A 12,489-nucleotide genomic window follows, 5' to 3' on the forward strand; every position below is an offset into this window, starting at 1 on the left:
AATATTCTTGTTATTTCATTGTCTTTACTGTCATCAATATGGTATAAATCAGACACCATTAAAGTACCCATCTCTGCTAGACACTTAGCTGTCATTCTAAAGTCATGCCTTTTTCTGCACACTTCAGAAATGACCATTGAAAATGTGCTATTTAGTTGCCTCACAGTTGAATATATTTTTCATTTCTACTTTCTCATCCTTGGTGATTGCATGTGTGAAGAAATCCAGGACATAAACCCCATGGCATTCAGGTAATCCCACAAGCAGAGTGAAGCAGACACTACAGCTTGGCAGCACACAATGTTTTTCCACTTAAATGGTTGAGGGTAAAGCTTGCCTCTTTGAAAAGCGTCATGCTAGTCATTCTTCAGATTGAAGCATGTCATCCTCCACTAGGGCCACAAATAAGTAGAGAAAAAATGAGAAGTCGTGATAGTTCATTAATAAACAGTACTGGTAGATGATTCAAGGCTCTCAAGTTGCATCAGAGAGTGCATATGTCTTCCCAGTGCAGCTGGAAGTGAGATAGTGTCCTCCCACGATGACGGGAAAAGTGGTTATATCCCAAGCGCAGTAGAAAATATAGCCTGTTGAACACAAGAGTAGAACTGAGAATTGTTAAATCAAAGCAAAAAGCGTGACAGCCTTTCCACACCAGAAATAACTGACAGCAGGAATCATTGCCCTGGAGAGAGCTGCAGCATCAGAGGAGGAGAGAGTGCAGCAAGAATAACACGAGGAGCAGCAGTCAGCATGGAAAAACCGACTCTAATAAAATGGAGAAACAAGGCAGCTGCATCTCAAAGGCAACAGCCAGAGCCAGAGCAACCTGAGGGAGTGCCATCTCAGACAGAACTAAAGGAGTCATAGCCCTAGATGAGCAGCTGCAGCCAGACAAGAGAAGGGATGAAAGGACATCTAGGGAGCCAGATATCTGAAGTCAGTTCAGTCAGCCTGCTGCACGCTTTGAAGTGTGCTGGTTGGAGATTCTGGCAGCAATCAGTGCAGGCAAGACCATTATGATGGAGTGTAGCTATAGAAGTACCCCCAAAAGAATATGCCTTGGGAAGTGACAAACAATAATCAAAACAAGGAAGAGGATGACTGGAATAGGGAAGAATATTCATTTTTTCCTTCCATGTAAGCTAAATTAACCTCAGCAGTGAGACCTGCTACTGACCCTGACTTTATAATGCAAACAATTAATTATTTCCTAAACCCTTGTATGTATAACTTCCTTTTCCTTTTTAACTCTATTCCACATCTTTAAAATTTCCTTTTTCTTCTTTCAGTGTCAGGTGATAGAAGGAAGATTTATTTCTGATAGTAATAAAGGGAAACCATGCTTCCTGCTTCCCCTCAAAAGCAACATTCTGCATTAGGAGATCAGTTCAACTAAAACTTTACACAAAGAAAAATGCACAGCTTCCCTGCATTCTGGCAAAGGAGAATTTAAGAAATTGAAAGCAGTGGCTCGCTCACCCTTTTGGGTGTAATTCTCTTTGAAAATTTACAATGTAGCATGTTCTGCAAGAATGTGGAAGAACAGGAGGGCTAATACAGTCACTGGAAAGGCTCTCTAAAAACTTCATTTTTTTACTTCTGTTCCTCAGACACTGGGAAGCACAATCACAATGAAATAACAAAATAAAACCAAACCAAAACAAAAACTCCAAACCACTACCCCATATTCTGTTCAGGAATAGTAGTTTATAAGAAAACCAGTTCATGAGTGCAATGAAGTTGTGATGATGTGCATCTCTGAATGTGACAAAAGAGTGGGAGTAGCTCATTAACAATGAAAGAAATGCTAGATAAATCCCTAAAAATTGTACAATAGGTTTTATTTTTTATTTAGTTGAATTGGTAGCATAAGGTGATATCAGACTAGTTGAAAGTCTACAATACAATAGAGATGGCTTTGGAACCCCTTCACTTGCCACGGTACAAAGGAAAAGCTTTTGGTTTTCCCTATTTTAGCTGTACTGTTGTCTGTGGATGCCATTAAGTCCAGAGGGTGCACATTTGTGTGATGCTGATTTTTCTTCCATGACTTGTGAGTGCAACAGGTCAGTGCCCAGATTGCAGAAGATGCTTTCAGGAGCCATTTGTTCGTAATGCATTGTAACAGAGGAGGTATCTTGTAATGAAAATAATGTCTTTCTGTTCAGATAAAAAGGCTGTAGGTTGTTACTGCTTCCTGTATGAAAGTCATTGAAATGCAGTCAGTGAAACAAACAGGTTCAAGTTCAGAGCAGCTCCGAGAGTGCTTGTCCTGAAGTATGGAGGCTGTCCCAGTTTAGCTGGTGGCTGCCAATGCTTAAATTCAGACAGGTGCTTCAAGATACTTGAAATACTTATCTTAACTCATCTTCCTACCATCCTGGCTCAAACAGGAGCAAATGGTCTTTAACCCTTTACACTGGTTAGTGTATTCTAGTTATTATTTTCTGAAGAAGAAACATGGAAACTACAGTGTGTGCTATATAAGCAGCTACACATGGACAGTGCTTCAGGAATGTTATGTATTCCACATGCCAGGACAATTGCATATGGGTTTGACTGGAAATAATAAAGATGGAGCACAAATGTTAATAAAAGCATTTTATTTTAAAGAATAGCTCATTGGACTAGACCACTCCATGAAGGCAGAGATTTCGGGAGGATACAACCTGTTGTGGTCCAAGCCTTCTGCCTGTTTCCCATGGAAAGGCTGTGGTAAATGGCAGCTCCTAAGGGCTGGAGGAGATTATCAAAGCAGAAATGGCGACAGTAGGTCTAGACACCACGTCCTACCGTCCTTCCTTCCCCAAAAGCCATTAGAAGGAACAAAATAGTGCATCTGTGTCTCAGATGTTTTCATGACTTAAAATAGTGTTCATAAAGACAGGTGTACATGGAAGTAGTTGCACTTGCACTTGACATGCGCTTCCCTTTTCTGCCTTTCTGTTTCTGCTTTGTAATGATCATTTTCAGCAAAGGGCAAAGCAGAAAGTTACAGGTATTTTCTTTTTTTGCCCTGAAGGAGTCCAAAAGAAAATGCCCATGTACAGACAAGGGCTGATTTTGCTGATACATGTCCTGGTTTAGATCAATAAACAGAAGAGCAAGTTACATGTGTTAAAGTAACTTGGAAGAAATTGTAAGAATTAGAAATAGAAAATAAATTTGAGTTAGTGAAATAGAACAAAAGGAAAAAAAAAACTTGACATAAGAATATGGTCAATATTTTGATCAAAATATGATCCTGTAAGATTTCTATTCAAAAGGGGACTCTTCAGAAAAACCTCTGGAACACTGTTTTGTTGTTGTTGCTGTTCTTTTTAAAGATATGTTTAAGATATGTTTAAAGATATGATAAATATATGTTGATCTTGACTGGATAACTTATGGAGCTTAAAGAAGGTATCAAAAAAGAGAAATTAGAATGGCAGGTTTAGTTATAGATAGTTGCAAATCAGTCTTAGGCAAATGGATTGAGATTCTTATGTGGTATTTAGTGAACTAAAAATTATAATTTTTCTTGAAGATTTTTATATAAAGGCAATTAATAAAAAAGTGTAATGTTCCTTTGTCCTTGTCACTGGTGTCAGAACATGTAAGAGGGATTTTGGTGCTGAGGCCAAGTAAAACTCCTGTTGTAAGTTGAGTCACGATAGCATTTTCTCTGGGCAATGGATAATATTTTATTATTCAAGGAAAATTATGTGACAATATCCAGCTGAAGAATATGAGTAGTTATGGTCATATACCCCTGAATTTTCTTATTTGTGTCATGTTCCTAAAATTTGTGATCAAATTTGTGACTAAGACAAGTATTTTGCCAAAGCCATATTACTGTCCGACCATTTTGGTATTATCCAGCCCTAGAACAGCTGTGTTTGTCAGAATAGAAAATGATTATGATTTCCAAGTGAGAAGCTCTCCTTGAATATAATGTTGCTTTTTCAGTGATGTTTTGGCATCAGATAAATGGCCTTTCATTCTGTAAAATTCATTCTGTAAGGTGCTTTTATGCATCTTTGAGGATTTAAAAAAAACATTACAGGTTTGCAGGTATACTTGCTGATTTGAAAAATAGTGGTTTACCCATGCTATTAATGAAGTTTTAAAAGCCATTTAAGTTTATTTTTTTTATTAAAACATATCCTGGTTTTATTGCTGAATATAAACAGATGTTAATTTGTGAGTGTGCACTGCCTGATAAGTAAATATCAATTGGAAATTCTGTTGCTTTAAAAAGTAAAGAAGATTAATTAAATGACTGATTTTTTTTCTAGTCTGTATCATTAAAATCAAGTACAGATGGTTTTGTTTCATCCCTTATAGTCCCTTAATGTTTAACAAGTGTTGCTGAGTGCAGGGAAACCAATGAGTGCCACAATCAGCCAAGGACATAGATGTTCAACTTTATGTGTGTAGGGCTGTGGAATTTGTTTGGGTTGCTTGTGTGCTTAAGGTACTTCAGTGCATCACTGAATGATTGCCTGGGTGAAGACCTTCAGGATAGTCTCATATTGTGACATTTGGTACCAGTATGCTGCATGATCTGCATATACCTATCTCCTTCTGTACTTCTTCCCTTGGCTTTTATGTGGGTTATCCAGAGACAAAGCCTCTGGAATTAAGTTAAACATTTTACATTTCTGTCACAGGGAGGAAATCATAAGCACATGTTTACTCATTTAAACAAGTATGTTCTGTTACCCTAATGGAATAAGGAAGCATTTGCATGTATCAAATTCACTTGCATTAAGCTTCATTTTTTCTTGTAATATTTGGAGGTGCCATTGGAGAATACAGAAGATAGCTACGCTGTTGTATTACAGTGCTCAGTTTCTGAAAATGAAAGAGGAATTTAGTGTTGGTGACTCATGATACAATCTAATTAATTCCCTGAAAAGAATTTCTCAGTGGGTACTTACGCAGTTCTCAGAGATGAGATAGTTTTGATAGAGACAGCTGAAGAATTCCAGAGAAGCCTTTGCAATTATCTCTGCTGTTACAGCTTGATACAAGTGCTTTAGCAAAGATCTCTCTGGAGCCTGCAACAGGATCATGTTGTAACTGATGCCATGAATAGGACACTCTTGTTCCATAATTGTCAGAGTAAGGCCACATAAGATAAAAGACTGTTCAGGTGATAAAGGTAGGAAAGTAAAATACATTTCAGCATAACCTTCTGAGTGGGAGCTGAGGAATTGCTGAACTTCTCCCTTTGTGGGAAAATAAAAAAAAGGAGAGCATACAGTGAATGTGTTTGCTTAAGGAAATGCAGCTGAAATGCAATACCTGTGTTTGAAAGTGGACCCAGTGTTCAGTTCATACAGGAGAATTCAGTAAATTCAGTGCACTGCATGTAGTGTGACACGTTACACTACCTACATCAGTTAACCAAATTTTTAAATAATTCATTTACATACATGTACCTCTGTCTACCTCTCTGCTCTTCTTTGAGCAAATTCCACGGGTGTGACTTAGTCAAAACATAATTCTTTTCTGTTAGATATCTCCAAGATGCAGCACATTTAATTTTTTTTTTTTTTTAAAGTAAGTATTTTTTAAAATGTCACATTTTTGCTATGTGTTTGATGTATATTATTCTTTTGCTTTAATTCATGCTGTGTTTTTTCCCAATAAGCTAAATTTCATGGGGTTTCCAGCTGTGGTTGCTTAGTACCAACAAAGAATGATTGTTTTGAAAAATGTGACTTGGATATTACTTGTTGGCTAGTGTTCACATTGCAAAATTAAAGTGCAAATATGCATTCTTTGTATAAGTGCTTGGTAATGTGCTCTTCTAATATTTTAAATGAACTTAGACTCACAGAATTGCCCCAGATTTTGAGAACTAAAGAATAATGTATGAATTTAAGAAATTTAAGCTGAAATGAAATGATACTCACTCACTTAGAAGCTGATTTGATTGTGGATATCCTTAGGCTTCTATTTGACAGAGAACTGTAAAAATATGTTCAACATTTAAAAGAAAAAAACACAACCTGTATGCTGCTTCTATTACATTCACAGTTCTAAAAGAAAACTCTTCTTTGTGTATTTCATGAAGAGAAGATATGTCTCCGTCTGTAAACACATTAGCCAAAATTTGGAAGTTTTTCTGTGTTCTGAGGTGATTCTGGTGTGCTAGTGTAGGCCTGACTGACTGTATGCAGCAGGTTTATAAAGCTGTTTGTAAGCTCTGGCTTATGTAGTGAGGGACCATATGATGGTCAAAGTGTAAAATGGAGACTGAGATTTTTAAGGATCTACCAGGGGAGTGCAATGAATTTTTCGTGCTGGATCTTCCTGCTGAAGAACAGGTTAATTCCCATGCTCCGTTGATTCTTTGTAACAGGTTGCAGAAACCACCAGTTTGAGGTAGCTGTGTGGGAAACACTAGCTAAAAGAACTGTTCGTTGTTAGAAAGTCTGCAGATCTAAGTGGCATCCACTTGCACCTTCTGAGGGTAACCAGAGATGGAGCTGCAGAACTTCTGGCAGTGGGATGTAGACCATCCTAACAAATAGTTGCCATGCCAGAGGATTGCTTGGGAGCTGTAGGCTGGTGAGTTGGTCTTCCAGTGAAATGGGAACTCTATAGCATATAAAGGGTAAGATAAGTGAGGACATGGATTAATATGTTGGTCTTGACTAGTCATCACTGCTGCAAAGGGGAATTTGTTCTTACTATCCAGCTGGAGTTCTGGAGGGGAGAGTAAGAAGACAATGGATTTTAAAAAAGTTTTTGACAAGTCACACCACCTATAGCTCAGGGTGAATCATTTAAGGAAAGAACTATTTAAAGTGTGTGTACTGTGGCTGATTAATTAAAAAACACTAATACTAGTATATATCAGGTATATAGTACTAGCCATGAAATTTTGTATATTAATTCTCATCTTAAATCAGAAGGTCTTTATGAAAGAATTATACCTTTGTGTGTGCCTGTGTGTGGTCTGAGTCTTAATCAGTGAAAAGGAAGCTGATTATAAGAACTTACTATTGATAACAATAGCTCTAACAGTATGAATAAAATTTAGTGTAATTGAGGCAGAACATAGAGTCATTCTCTATAGTTATAGAGAATTAGTTATAGTTATTTATAGTTATTTCTCTTAGCTAGAGGGAAGGTAACCTTAATCCTGAACTGCGGGTTTATCAGCACACAGAAAAATAATTGTAGGTCTTCTGTTTGTGTCCCACTGAATTTGAAAAACAGGTGGTGTTATTACATGTTAATCAAGACTGATTTTGAATTGACTACTGCACAATAGAAGAAAGTTAATAAATCACCTGTATTTAGTTTTTGGTTATGTTTATTTAATGAGAAGAGGAAGCAAAATGGATGGGTAGAGATTTTGTGGAAAATTGATGTATTAAATTTCTGGTTTAGAACCTCAGTCATGTAATTTTTTCTGGTAGTCCAATGTTCCCCTCCTCAGCATCTCACTCCCTGCTTGCACCTTGGATGCCATGGGGATGGTTTTCTAACAGGATTCTTCCTGATTTTAGTTTTTTTGTCACAAATGTATTTTTATGAACTAAATCAAACAGCTTTAATTCCTAAAGAAGGGTGGCAAGGTGGGCATTCAGTGAAGAAGAGATAAATTGAGGTCTGTGTAATTACTATGATTGATACTTGGTGTTACATGCGATAATTGAAAGGGAAGCCTGCATGATGCTGTATTGGCCCTCGCAAACTCGAGGAGGTGTTTTCCCACTGTTAACTTCTTCATGATTTTTAATGTTTTGTGATTTACAGGGTAAAATATCTTAAGAGAGATTGATGTCATCTCACTTGAGATGGTCACCCTGTAGACACCTGCAACTGAGTAGCCCCCATCTCCCTGTATCATCAGTGAAGATTAACAGGCACCTTCAGGGTGAAATTCATCTGTCCTATTTTAGCTGTATGTCTTTGGATGAATCAGGATGAACTGAAGTTCTTGCTTCTCTCTCCTTTGCCTTTAAAGGAGGTCTAGGCAGCTGCCTCAGCTGTGTACAACTGAGTAAGCACCACTTAGCTACAATGTAGGTATTTGCACTCAGATAGATGAATCTCAATCCTATGGTTAAAACAAAAACAATGAAGCACACAAAAGCACAACTAAAAAGAAATAGAAGTTGATATTGAAGGAAAAAATGAAAAATTTTGTGGAAAGAAGGATGGAAGAGCTGTGTGTTTTCCAGGTCATCCTATTATGAGCTCTTTTCCTTCCCCCACTCTAATGCATTTTCAGAGCAATCAATTATTTTGCCCTTACAAAGAAAAATCAGCGGTAGTTCACGGTTTCTGGTTTGTGTTGCTGACATTTTTCTCACATGAGAACTTTTTAAAATAATCACATAATTTTTGGTTCTTCAAAGAATAATGCTGAAGGAGTTTCTAGCTTAGTATCTCTTCACATTTGGCCTCTTGTCCCTGCCTCTTGCCTTCTGCATAACCCTATGTGCTGGTTTGCTGATTTTTTTATTGTTCCCTTCCCTGCAACTGCTTCACCAGTTCTTTATTTCAAGTGCTCTTCTTTGCTTTCTGTTCAGGATAGAGCATCTACCTTCAGCTAGGAGGCACTCTGCCCTCTCTCCAGGGCTTTCTGTTGAATACCTACCCTTGCTAGTCTTCTTAAGCAAAAGTGTATGTTGTGTACAATAAAGCGAGAGATGATATTTGTTATTTGACTACATGTATGAAAGGATCACACTGGTTTTGTACCTCCACAATTCAGGAGTTCCCCCAGAACAGGGAATCAATCTCTGTATGGTCTTTTTGGACAATGCAGTTGAATGAATCTCACTGCACTTTAGATGTCTGCGGCACAGATGTGTACATATGAGCTAGTCACTCAAGCCTGCTTTTGGAGTGAATTACAAGAGGTGAGTGCTTTTAGAGTACAATTCCCCCCACCTGAGGTTTACTTTAAGATTAGCTAAAGTGCATCCAGAGGTGACTCGTAAAGCCCATCAACTGTAAGGGAAGTCTAAACAGCTAAAGTGATTATAGTCACAGGTGCTACAAATACCTGCATTGAATCAAGTGTATCACTTCCTGTGTGGCTCTGTCACAGTACTGTATTGTAGTAGTAGTAGTAGTCATGTTCTTGTGGGTTCATGCATAAGACTTAGTTTGTTTCTTGTTAAATAAAATTCCATTCAGTACTATCTTTTGCATTAAAAAACTTTTACAAGATTCAAGTTGCAAGTGAAACAATTAATTAAGGAATTTCAAGTATAATAAAATTGAGATATTCAATAAGTTGTAGAATTAAATTGACTTACAGTAATTGTGATCTGTAACGACATAAGAGGATCAAGATGTAGAAGTGGGTCTTTAAAAATTAGTTAAAACTAATCTGGGATCAAGGATAAAATCACATCATTTTGTGTTGGCATGGAGAGAATTAGGCTACATGGAGAAAATTGGACTGAATACCTTAGCTCAGCTCTGCATTTTTTAGATTTCAAAGACATGTTCAGTTTGCGTACAGAGGAATTCTTCTAAGTTTGGTTATAGCTTGTCTTTACCAGGTTGTGAGTATCCAAGTTTCTTCAGGGGAAGAAAGTGCATAAACTTTCATCCCTTCAGGCAGTGTTGGCTAACTGTCCATGAGTGAGACTTTTCCCAAGAGCACTTTGCAAAAAAGGGCTCTATGTACCTAATTTCCTTGAAGTAGCCAACATGTTCTACTTTCCTTTCCTATAGCAGTGGAATATCAATGCTGAGGCTGAGAAAGCTTCAGCTGTATCATAGGTTATACAAGGAGCGTATAGGTTATATGAGGATCTGGGTGATCTTTGGCAAGTGATTTCACTAGGGTGTGCCACAGTTTCCTTTTAATTTGCAGAATATTGGCATTAATCTTAGTGAGATCTGCTAATGAGCAGTGCTTCACCAGACCCAGGTAGTGCCATTAATCATTGGATGAATAACTAGTGTATTTGTCTGGGTAGACAAATTAAGATAGGGTACAATGGCTTAAGGCAAGTCAGATTTTACACTGACAGGAACTAGGTACGTTTTTTGAATAGGAAAGAATTGCTTTCCACTAGACCTCTTAAACCAGTGTGCTTTACCTCTTGACAAGGTACTGAGTCATCCACTGCCTGGAGGAAAGCACTTAAATCATCAATAAACAGTCATCCTGCCCAGCAGGAGAGGCAAGTTCGCTTCTCAAGACATCCTGTGTTGTTTGGTCCTCTATTGGACAAAGGTTGGCGAAACAGAAGTGGCTCTGAGATTCAAGTGGGGAGCAGGCTCCTTGCATGTCAGGGTGTTCAGAGAGTGATGCTGATAGGTTCCAAAGAGCATCAACTCCAGCAGGACAGATTTGTTGGGATTTTTCTGTAGGTTTAGGTCTAGGTCAAGAAGCTTTTAGAAGGTGTGGCACTCCATCTATGTATTCTGTTTTTCCTATAACTGAACTTACTGCACATACCTTCTGCACCTCCCACCTCCCTCTGTTTAGGGTCATCTTCCAAGCTTCTCCTTTCAGTAAGCCACTCTTCTTTATGCCAGTTACTCTCTATACCTCTTGCTTTTTGTACTTCTGCCTGCAAACCTGTTTTGCTTCCTCCCTAGTCAGAGTGCCAGTGTTTGCTGCCTTATCCTGCTCTGCTTTCCAGAGCTGTGAAAGTCTGGAGAGCTTCTGTGCTTCTTATGAATGTATTATGGTTCTCTGTTCTGCCTACTCTCAAAAGTTCAGGAAAGATGAAATGAATGGTTTCCTCCCATTTCTTTGCTCTCCACACCAAGGGCTTCATTTGCTCTTGTTTCTTCTCCCATCTCTCGAAGACACTTTTGCCCCTCTTAAGGTTCCCTTGCTTTTTTGAATCCATTCCCTTCCTGAAACAAGTCGAGAAAGCATTTGCTTTCCCTGAGTGGGGAAGATGGCAGAATTGTGACAAGCCTATTGTTCTGTAAGCTCTAAGTAGGGTTTCTGAGTTTCCTGAAGGTAATTAATTGGTAGAAAGTACTTCTAAAGTAGCTGTGAAAAGAGGTCTATCTTGAGAGAATAGTCCTGTGTTTGTGCCTCCATTCAGTTTTTACTTGCTGTTTTATTTTGTCTGCTGTATAATATGACCAGCCATCCAACATGTGTCTAAATGTTACCTGTGAGGAGAATTCTGTAATTTCTTTACATGTACATTATAGTTCTTGGTCTCTGGATAGAAAAAAGGACTCTATTAGCTTGCTTACTTTTTACAGAAGTCAGTAGAGTCAAGTGCTTATATATGTCTTTCATTACTATGTGAAGTTTAACTGTGAGGAAGAAACCAGGGCATCCTGGAATATTAAATAGTGAGTAGGAAAAAAGATGTGCGATGAATGGAAAAATGTCATTTTGTTGTGGATTTTGTCTGGTATGTTTCATGGGTTTTTTGTTTCTGCTACAGATGTTTTGGATTGCCCTGACCAAGTTACTTACAGAATAAGTAGGATTTACCTATTTATGAGATTAAAAAAATCTTTATCTGCTTAAACAGATTTATCTACTGTTTATCTACTTAAATGTCTCTGAGAACTTCACTCAATCTGTTTCTCTAGTAATATAAGGGCAATAATGTTTCCTGACCTATGGTATTGTCTGCACAGGTAATAATCTGTTTTGAAAGGTGTTACTTCCTATTCTGCAATGTGTTCCAGACATGATTTGTGTTCCAGTAAGATTATATACCACCATAATAACATACCCTAGTGTTAATAGTACAAAAATCCTGTTTTGGTTTATTCACTATTCAATTCCTAAAAGCAGCTCAGTTACTCTGCAACCTATATAGTGTTTGGTTTTGCTGCCTATATGAAGGACTTTGTTTTCTTACAACTTACTAATAATTTACAAATATTTTTGATTTATGTCATTATTTCAAGTGTTGTTTATTACAGATCCATTCAGTATTTAAAAATACTCACTGTATTAAAAAAAAATCAGTGGAACATGTGTAAAATGGTCTAAAAATTGGACAAAAGTTAAATTTCCAGACTATCCTGAACTTTAATTTAGCAGGAAAAGACATAGTTTTGTTTTGAAAGCTGAAGCTAGATAAATTCAAGTAAATGAAACTAGATATCTTCCAATTAGTAAAGAGGTGTGTAGTTTCACTGTGAGAGTAAACAGTAGTTGTGACACATTAGATAGTACTCTGAAACATTATTCAGATCTTGAATTTTCTAAAATAGAAAGAAAAACCATAGGGTTTTTTGCCTAAATAACTAAATTATTGCAGAACAAATTTTATATAAGTCATTTTGGCTTTAGAATCTGTAGATTTTTGAATATATGTAATCTTCCCTCTTTCTTTATTATTGTCTGATTGAGTGTTAACCTAATTTATGGACCTTCATCTCTTTATTATTGTCTGATTGAGTGTTAACCTAATTTATGGACCTTCATCTCTAGATGAGGTGGTTGAGTTCTAGCATCATGTTTTCTTAAAGCCTTTAATTCATGGATTTGCAATCACAAGTGTCCTCCCTCTTGTATGGTGATCAGTA

At 37.4% G+C, this 12,489-nt stretch overlaps 1 protein-coding gene across 1 annotated transcript in view; it reads left to right on the top strand.

Moving 5' to 3' along the window:
• The window catches only part of TRHDE (thyrotropin releasing hormone degrading enzyme), a 202,624-nt gene that overhangs the window by 99,826 nt on the left and 90,309 nt on the right, over positions 1-12,489 (top strand). The window lies entirely within an intron of this gene.

The sequence above is a fragment of the Melozone crissalis genome, unplaced genomic scaffold (assembly GCF_028551555.1).
Source record: "Melozone crissalis strain CALT ecotype California unplaced genomic scaffold, PUWL_Pcris_2 ptg000004l_1, whole genome shotgun sequence".
Lineage (NCBI taxonomy): Eukaryota > Metazoa > Chordata > Aves > Passeriformes > Passerellidae > Melozone > Melozone crissalis.